The following is a 10,901-nucleotide window of genomic DNA, read 5'->3' on the forward strand; positions in this document are numbered from 1 at the left end:
TTCTACAAATAAACAGATTTAACTCGGCAGAAAATTTTGTATGTGTTTAATTAACAACATTTTCGAAATAGCTTGAATATATTATACAGCACTTAAATGCATGGACTGCGATATATTTACAAACGCTGCGTAAAACACAGCCTCATATCTTACAATAACAAAAACTGTAGGAAATAGAAGAAACTGCTTGTGTCGGTCTCTAGTGCACATTCCTTTATGCGATTCGAAAATAGTTCACTAGACTGAAGTACTGGCCAAAAGATGTCGGTGTTCTTAAATGCACTTTCCTCTTGATACTAACCTCTCCCTTACTGGATATTCTTCGTGTTTTGCTATCCCTCTTAATATATATCCGTAAACCGAATACAGTGCTAGACTAATCTGGGAATAACTTTATTTGTAACAGGAGGCAAACCGACGTTTTACGTTGACAATGGACGTCGCATGAAAGTCATTATGAGCAGTATTTGTTTGGGCTGACTTCAGCTGCACATTGCAAAAGTGAAACGGCAGATATCTGCCGAAACAACAGAGAAAATGCGCCCGGCGACTCTTAAGCCGTCTTCACACGGAACGAACCATCTAACGTCGACGTGAAGGTGAACGGGAAATGTAAAATCCTGAGTCACATGGGACGTGCTAGTTAACTTGATTTGGGACTGTAGGGTTCTCCAGAGGCAGCTGTCACCTTTATTTTCTTCGCAAGCAACATTGCTTGTTTACAAGAAGCGACGCACTTTAAAAACCTACGGTAGCTCTTTTAAAACGCAAATTTCCTCCCTTGCTGGTAAGCTACTCATGTTGTTACTTCTGTAGTACACATAAATAAAAACTTCAATATCGGTGGACGTGGTTTATGAGAAAAAGGAAAGTTCTATGTCCATTCAGTCAGACTTCACAAAATTGGACAAGCCTACTCCAGAGAAAGAGCCCAATGATATTCTCATCAGATCGAATGTTACAGAAAATAGCCTATTGATTTAATGAGGAAGTCCCACAACCTTTCACAAAAAGCGAAATAAAATGAATTCACAGGTCGTGAAACCGCTACCCATTTCGTAGTAACAACATCTTTGCAACTACGCTACGCTTTCCTCTTGTAACTATCGGCCTTGTATGTTACGATCTTCTGAAGGCTTAGAGACAGAAGTGATGACACTTTCTGCAGGACCTGACTATCATTTTGCAGGACAATGATCAAGCAGGTACAGTGCAAGCTGTTACTGATTTGTTTGACTGATAGGGCTGCTACGCGCTACACCACCTACTGCACTCCCCTGATTTAAGCCCTTGTGAGTTCAACTCGATCTCTAAATCGAAGGAAACACTTCACGGCATTCGCTTCAGAACTGCTACAAATTCGTCGGGCAATAGACCGTGCCGCTCGAACTGTCAACACAACTGGCACTGCTAAGAGTATCCTACGACTTCCACATCGCTGGCAACGAGTTATACACAATGCTGGTGATTACTTTGAAGGTCAGTAAAACTTTGTACGTCCTGTAAATAAGTAGCTGCCACTATTAAAATTCCAACCCTCGTATTATTAACGGATATTTAATTATTACAAATTCCACCAAGAACGACGCGTTTTTGATGGATATTCAGTGTGCCGTACCCTTAGATCGATGTACTCTCATGACACGTGAGATATAACACGAAAATTACTACATAAAAAAATTTTTAACCACCACTATGACGTTTCCAGTCTGTTATTACACCAAATCGTACCAATAACTACGAGTTTTCAAGGTATCTTCAATGTACTGGTGCTTAGAAACAACGTATATTCATAGAGTGTAAGTCATACCCGTAATATAAAATTAAAACGATAAATACAATATGGCATAGTGAGCGTTGTTGCTTCTTTTTGGTTTTACTTCAGGTGGCACGTTGCTGTAATGTCGCACAGCTTATTTTGTGTTTCCCATGGCGAAACACCCCCTGAACATGAAATAGCAGAAAGTAACATCATAAAACTTATACAGCTCTACGTCAACGTTAGCTAACTCGTCCTACGTGAGGACGAAATTAGGAGAGGCACTTCGTAAGTAAATATGCTACGGTGCAGACTGTGGGTAGGGGGGAGTGATTTCAGCGTGGCCGTGGAGCCCGACTCAGTATGAGTCTGATAATACCGCGAAGAGGAAATTCTTCAACTGTCGTTTTAGCCGTAACTGTAAATCAAAATAGCGGCTTAACAGAAAATCGTGCCACCTGTGGATTACATGCAGTAGTCAGTTTACTCTGCGCGAAAATCTTGAAACCTGTAGACATTCACATTGTACTTTGCGTAATATACTTGGAGAACATTATGTGTGATAGTGCTGCAAGATTACTGTGCTGCTTATTTCTGGAAGATCGGACGACCTCCAAGATGAAAAAAGAAGTGGACGATCGTATGATCGGTACCAAAGCTTATGTATAATGTCCACACTATCGTTCTTTTTTTATTGTAACAGAAAGTGAATCCTCCTTGTTGCCGACCGGAGTGGCCGAGCGGTTCAAGGCGCTACAGTCTGGAACCGCACGACCACTACGGTCGCAGGTTCGAATCCTGCCTCGGGCATGGATGTGTGTGATGTCCTTAAGTTAGTTAGGTTTAATTAGTTCTAAGTTCTAGTGGACTTATGGCCACAGCAGTTGAGTCCCATAGTGCTCAGAGCCATTTGAACCATTTGAACCTCCTTGTTAGTTTTATAGATTGAGGCACTATAATAACTTCGAAATTTACCAGGGAAAACCCCTACAACCTCAGAAGAGCCATCCAGAACAAGAGACGTGGGATGCTGATTTCTAGTATAGTTGTTGTGCACAGTAACGAAAGTCCACATACACTGTGACGGTAAAACGCACCGGATTCCTCCAAATATGGTGTCGGACCTCCTTTTGTCCGGTTTAGTGCAAAAACTCGACATGGCATGTACTCAACAAGTCCTTGGAAGTCCCTTGCAGAAATATTGAGCCATGTTGCCTCTATAACCGCCCATTATTGTTAAAGTTTTTCCGATGCACGATTTTGTGCACAAACTGAATTCTCGATTGTCGTTGTTGTGGTCTTCAGTCCATAGACTGGTTTGATGCAGCCCTCCATGTTACTCTATCCTGCGCAAGCTTCTTCATCTCCAAGTAACTACTGCAACCTACATCCTTCTGAATCTGCTTAGTGTGTTCATCTCTTGGTCTCCCTCTACGACTTTTACCCTCCATGCTGCCCTTCAATACTAAATTGGTGATCCCTTGATGCCTCAGAACATGTCCTACCAACCGATCCGTCCTTCTAGTCAAGTTGTGACACACATTCCTCTTCTCCCCGATTCTATTCAGTACCTTCTGATTACAAAGTTTTTAACATGACTGCTTGGTTCAATGACCGTTTATAAATTAAAATTGAAACAAATGAGCCCTCGGTCACAATTTTTAGCCTTATTAACCAGGTTTAAAGACTTCTAAGAGTGCCTTCATCAGAATTTAGACATTTAAAGTGGTCTATAACATAATTACAAATTTATGGGAAGAAAAAAAATTCTTATATAAAAAGGTGTAAGTACTGACTAACAATACAAGGCAGAGACAGTACTTACATGTCACGTATAAAATAAATGACAGGCCAGAAGGGCTTTAGTCACAAAATATTTAAAAGGAATGTGTGAAGGCGAGCCTCTAAGGGATGCTCATACCTGTACAGCCACAGGTTGCAATAGACTGAGGCGCCCGCATTAACAAGCGCGGCAGGTTAACACGACATTGCAGAGAGAGCGCCATCTAGTAGCCGCAGGTACACTACAACTTGGCTACTTAACATTCAAATGTATACAGGCGTAAATTATAATGAATATTGTTCAGTACATATTGTAAAAGACAATATTTAGTTTAATAGTGACAGGTAAAGTAACATTTTGTCTACATCAGATCTTAGAAGTACAGTTTGAAGCATAAAAACGTAATTATAGAAAAGGCAGAAAGTTCTGAATGACACAGCCTGTAGAAAACGATATAACATGAAATAAAGCCAATAAACATTTTAATAAATGAAAAATTATGAGATGACTTAGATGGAAAAAAACATTTCGGTGAACTGCACGAGGAGACCCGAAATTAAACGTCAATTAACGGCTTTATACCATTGAAGAAATTTTTGTTACGCAACTGCAGCTGCTCATTGAGAATGAGGCTATCATTTCGAGCAATATGTTTAAAAATCTCTAATTCTTCATGAATATCTAGTTTACGCTCTTTCTTCTCGGTGTGCAAGATGTTGATATCGGAAATAGATTTAGGTGCGTGACCTGTAATCAGAAGATGGTCGGCAAAAGAAGAATTTTGAGGGCCAGTGACATTTTTTCTTAAAATTTGTCCTTTATACCTGGTTGTAAAGGCACGTCCTCTTTGTCCTATGTAGTAAGAAGAGCAGGTATTGCAGAAAATCTTACAGACGCCACAACTTTCTAAAGGGGAACAATCGATTTTAAATTATGAATGAAGTTTTTTTTTTTCAAGTTATTATTGATAGAAAAGGCAACGTGTCAGTTGTATTTATTACGCAGAAGACGTTGGATCTGGTAGGAGATGTGCCCCAATAAAGGAACAGAAAAATATTTTTTGGGTTAGATTCAATGATAGAGGTTCCGAGGGTAGTAACTCTTTTAATAGTTTTCTTCTCCATTAACAGTTCTCTTCTCCATGGATTTTAATTCCTACTCCAAATTTTTCTTTTGTTTCCTTTACTGCTTGTTCAATATACAGATTGAATAACATCGGACATAGGTTGCAACCCTGTCTCACTCCCTTCCCAACCACTGCTTGCCTTTCATGCCCCTCGACTCTTACAACTGCCATTTGGTTTCTGTACAAATTTTAAATAGCCTTTCGTTCCCTGTATTCGTTGCCTGCCACCTTCAGAATTTGAAGAGAGTATTCCAGTCAACATTGTCAAAAGCCTTCACTAAGTCTACAAACGCTAGAAACGTAGGTTTGCCTTTCGTTAATCTATCTTCTAAGATACGTCGTAGGGTCAGAATAGCCTCACGTGTTCCATCATTTCTACGGAATCGAAATGGATCCTCTCCGAGGCCGGCTTCTACCAGTCTCTCGATTACGTCCCAAAAATGTTCGATGGGATTCATGTCGGGTGATCTAGGTGGCTAAACCATTCGCTGCAACTGTCTAGAATGTTTTCAAATCAATCGCAAAAAATAGTGGCCCGGTGACACGGCACAATTTCGGCCATAAAAATTCCTACAGGAGAAAGTGCGGTCGGCGTACTAAGGTCCCAAGTCCCTGCTTGGAGGCGCATGGCCTCACACCCTCGTGACACGTGGCGACGGAGCGAGCACATGCAAGCGTCGACTGTCCATTGCACTCAGTCCTACTTGAAACACTGAAATGGAGGCTTCAAAAGAAGAGGAAAGTAGTGCGTTTCCAGACAGCGGAAGGAATTAAGAGGACCGGAAATTCACTGACGAATGACGAAATATTTCAAGCCAACGCAAATTTTCCAATGCAAATTTTACGAATAAAAATTACTCCTTCCTTAAAAAAGGTTTATTTGAAAACGAAAAATTTTAGCGCTGCTGCAATGGCTAATTGATATTTCGGATTTTTTTACTCGGTTATTGGTAGAAAAATAAAAAAACAACTATTTTAACCAAGACGAAACAAATACCGAAAGATACTACCTACTCAAAATTAAAATACCGGTATCGGTCTTAACCGGTCGATTTTTCCCATCCCTAGTTTGGGACCTCAGCTATCTTACACGGACCGCCTCATCTCCTGGTCCGTTTCTTTTTGAACGCACCTTATAGGTTTTATTCAGTTGTGCCCCATTGTTATTTGGGTACTCCTCTGTAGGGGCAGCAGCCTAAATCGGAAATATTTTCTTCAAATATGCCCACTAAGAACATCTTTTGCGGAATGTGTCATGTCTTAAGTTTAAATATTTAAATATTCAGTACAAGTGACTGTGCGGTCTGCGTGTAGCCTCGAGGCGTATAAGAAAGACGACGTGACGCGTACGTCACGGCACGTGCCACTGCAGGTCTTACAAGTGCCAGCACCCGTCTACGGCGGAGAGCGAGTAACTGTTGCAGACGAATTTAACAATTCTTGCCCGCGCTTTTAAACGCATCCAAGCTCACGATAGCACACGACCAAGTTAAGATCTTTGGTGCGTACCTATTCATTCAAAAAATTGACTTCCGTGGGCCGTGCATGGAGCCGAGGGTTCGCGAAGCAGAGCGGACAAGGTGACTGGTGTGACGTCAGAAGTTTGTTGCGGGGGCCCGTATTTCTCGGGGCTCTGTGTCATCTGTAGTGACGTGTTGTAGAACATAAGACGTACGTCCTGTACAGTCTTGTGCACTCGTAATAAGATAGTGACTGCGCTGCCCACTATTTTCAGAATACTTCGACGATCCAACCAATCACCCTAGAGCGTCATATCGATAATATGACTTTGTTCAAATGTGATGGGTTACTACAGGCAAATAGGTAGGACGTATAGCGTCACATAAAGCTGACTGAACATTTACAGTGGTGTTTGCAAAAATTGTAATACGATGAAGGATGCAGACGATGGAAATGTTTTTTATATCACAGACCATGCGACTACCACACACAAACTGTCGGCAATACAAATCTGCAACCTCACTTTAATCGTCGTGGTGTGAAGCCCCCATGCGCAATAGTCAGAGCCTCTAAATGAGGTTCATTTCTTTCCATCCACTTTATGAGTCCATGAGCGTCAATCCGACGATCTCTTAGATGAAGGTCAGTTTGGCTTCAGAAAAGGTTAAAGGCACCAGAGAGACAGTTCTTGGCCCGCATCTCGTGGTCGTGCGGTAGCGTTCTCGCTTCCCACGTCCGGGTTCCCGGGTTCGATTCCCGGCGGGGTCAGGGATTTTCTCTGCCTCGTGATGGCTGGGTGTTGTGTGCTGTCCTTAGGTTAGTTAGGTTTAAGTAGTTCTAAGTTCTAGGGGACTGATGACCATAGATGTTAAGTCCCATAGTGCTCAGAGCCATTTGAACCATTTGAGACAGTTCTGATGTTGCAGTTGATAACAGAAGGAAGACCGTAGTAAAATCAATATACGTTCGCAGGATTTGTCGACCTGGAAGAAGCGTTCGACAATGTAAAATAGTGCAAGGTATTCGAAATTCCGAGAAAAATATTCCTAAGCTGTATGGAAAGACGGATAATTTAGAACGTGTCCAAAAACCAAGAGGAAGCCGCGCTGGATTAGCCGAGCGGTCTTAGGCGCTGCAGTCATGGACTGTGCGGCTGGTCCCGGTGGAGGTTCGAGTCCTCCCTCGGGCGTGGGTGTGTGTGTTTGTCCTTAGGATAATTTAGGTTGAGTAGTGTGTAAGCTTAGGGACTGATGACCTTATCAGTTAAGTCCCATACGATTTCACACACATTTGAACATTTTTGAAACTACAAGACCGAGAATTTTGTGCTCGAATTAAAATCTTTCGCTTCTACTGCTCTGTCTTACATTGAAGAATGTCTGAAACAGAAGAATGATTCAAGATTGTTATTTAAAATGGTTCAAATGGCTCTGAGCACTATGGGACTTAACTGCTACGGTCATCAGTCCCCTAGAACTACTTAAACCTAACTAACCTAAATACAGCACACAACACCCAGCCATCACGAGGCAGAGAAAATCCCTGACCCTGCCGGGAATCGAACCCGGGAACCCAGGCGTGGGAAGCGAGAACGCTACCGCACGACCACGAGATGCGGGCATGTGATTTAAACTGGAGGTGAAATAATACCCATAATAAGATTCGGTGATGACATTGGTACCATGAGTAAAAGTGAAGAAGAATTTCGGGATCTGTTGAATGACTACAGAATACGGATTGAGAGTAAATAAGAAAAACTAAAGTAATGAGAAGAAGCAGAAATGAGAACAGTGAGAAACTTAACACGAAAATTGGTGTTCACGTAGTAGAGGTGACCAAGAGAAGCCTTCTAGTATCAAACACAAGCGTTGATTTCAGGAAGAAATTTCTGAGAATCTTGTACAGTCTTGTACGACGTGAGACATGGACTGTGGAGAAATCGGAACACAAGAGAGTTGAAGCATTTAAATGTGGTGCTACAGAAGAATGTTCAAAATTACGTGGGCTGATAAGGTAAGAAATGAGGAGTTTCTCTGCAAAATCGGTGAGGATAGGAATACATGGAAAACACTGACAAGAGGATGGGACATGATGATAGGACATCTGTTAAGACATCAAGAAACAACAACCGTGGTTTTACAGGGAGCTGTAGAGTGTAAAACCTGTAGAGGAAGACAGAGACTGAAATACAACCAACAAATAATTGAGGACGTATGTTGCAACTACTACTTTGAGACAAACAGCTTCGAACAGGAAGGGAAAAATAAATAAAAGTCAATAGCGGTTGGTGGAGAAAAGAGTTTTCGGCAAATCACATGGCAGATATATTTGGTAGGCGCTGTGTTAGAGGAACATGTATTCCATGGAAACAATGGTACCCGTCGTTCTTAGAAAATTCGCCTATAATTTCCAGACAGTCGCCTCCGTATATGTTATAAATGTGTGCCATTTCGGGACAGGAAATGCGATCTTTCCCTTTGGGATTCGCCAGTACGCTCTAACAGTATACATATCAGTCCATCACCACGGCATACATCGAATGAGTAATCTGCCGTGGATGGAGTTTCAGCGAACTTCAAAAGCCAGGAGGTCTTTATTTTTCCGTCGATCGTTGAAATAAACAAAACCGAATAAAAAGACTCGCGTTATCGAGCCACGAGAAAAACTTAATCTCTAACTGAAACTGACTGACACACACATACACACACACACACACACACACACACACACACACACACACCGCCGCTCGGGCAGGAATGGAAATGAGCGGCTGAAATTTGCAGCTTAGATCGACGGCAAACGAGAATCCTGCCCGCGCGCAATTCTCTCGCACGCTCATCGCTGCTGTATCGGTTCCACGTTTCCACGTTGCTACAGCTCTCCCAACAGTGTCTGCTTCCCGCTCTCTCTTCGAAACTACAGTCAAAGTAGTGTGACACGCAAGAAAAGAGTAGTCGATAACATCTGCGGAAAAGTTCACGGCAATCCAAAATGAGTTCTTCTTATTAACTGTTTATCATTGGCTAAGACGAAAAATGGGAGATACGTAAACGTTCTGTAATCACAAGACGAAAAAGAACGTAACAAAAGCCTTGGAATGTAGAAGGAAAAAAATTATTTCCATCAGAACAGCGCAACGCACAGAACCGCTTTTTGACAATGAGGAATAGAGGGATTTAAAGTAAGAATTGTTTAATATCCATGTTGTGCACCTCATCTGTACCTTTTGACGCCCATACGTTACCATGGATAACGATACATGTTGCTGGAAAACGTTTTGAAACCGGCTGTATAAAGGGTGTGCCAAAAAACACTGGGTCGGTATTAATATATGGTCCGAGATAGTTGGTGACCATATTATTGGGTCATTTCTACTGCCAAAAGGACTAACACGACCACGTTACCTCACATTTATGAAATATGTTCTGCCTGCTCTTGGATGTAGTGCCACTAAATGTTCGCATGGATATGTAGATGCAACTAGGCGGAGCTTCAGCACACTTTGAGTGCGAAATCATCTCAGCGTCACATATACCAATCGATGGATTGGTAGAGATCGACCAGTCTCATGCCCAGCACGATCGCCAGATTTGTCCCCTCTCGACTATTTTCTGTGTGATATGGTGTATGGCACATCTGTAACGTCAGCTCGATTTCACGAGGCGATTGAAATACTTCCGCACGTATTCGCTGATGTGCATGGGGCTCAGCACCGCCGATGTAGGCCCTGCATTGACGTGGGGGGAGGGTGGGGTGTACGCATTTCGAAGCCGGTTTGTAATGTAGGCAGGGCGATCTGCTACTCATGTTGGGTTTGTTGACGTAATGTGGAAAGCACACCCATCTCAAAATTCGACGCTGTGAAGCACTCAAGACGTGCGGATATGGGTTCCTTTTTTTTTTTTTTTTTGTGACACCCTGTATGTTGTGCATACGAGTATTTGTTCTCTCCTAGAGGCCTGCGATCACGACTAACTGTATTGGTTTTTTTATTTTTCCCTATCCTTTACAGTTACTTTGGCAGCATGTTTCACACGGACAAATAACCACAACTTTATCAGTTTTCTTTCTGATGAGATTTCGTTTGTTCGTTAATCACTCGGCACCTGATGGCTTAATGGATAGACAAAGACAATTTGAATTTCTACTAATTTACAGAAATCTGTTAAATTCTAATCACAGGAGCATGACCTCTCATTCTGAAGTACAAATTCAATAATTTAGCTAAAATATTTTTGACTGAACTGCCATTTTTATTTTTATTTCATTGGATTGTACACTGACTGACAGCCAGACTGAAGCATCCAACAGGGCAGGAGAAAACGGAGTGAAACTTCACGGATTGAGAGGTATGTAATGTCACGTCAGTCATTACAGAATCGACTCAAATTTATAAAGAAGTTGGTAGTATCAGCCCACTTATTAGTATGACATTGCACTCCCTCTGACTTGGATGCGTGTAGTGTTTCGGCTGGGTAGGATATCGGTAAGATCGTTAAGTCTTCTCTTCAAGGAAGCTGGCTCACGTCGGTCCTTGATATACTGGATACTGGCAGTGGAACGGAGATGGATCCAGTGATATACTCTACAGAGCGACAAGTTAAGCGTTCACCTTTTTCTGTGTTTTCCTCGTAGTATATTTATTAAATTTCGTGCGTTTTTTTCCGTTTAAGAGGTTCAGTCTCGCGTTTCTGTAAGGGTGAATTCGTTCAGTCTGTAGCGCAATACTTGCTCACTGAACAAAAAAATGGTTCAAATGGCTCCGAGCACTA

The sequence above is a fragment of the Schistocerca cancellata genome, chromosome 1 (genome assembly GCF_023864275.1).
Source record: "Schistocerca cancellata isolate TAMUIC-IGC-003103 chromosome 1, iqSchCanc2.1, whole genome shotgun sequence".
Classification (NCBI taxonomy): domain Eukaryota; kingdom Metazoa; phylum Arthropoda; class Insecta; order Orthoptera; family Acrididae; genus Schistocerca; species Schistocerca cancellata.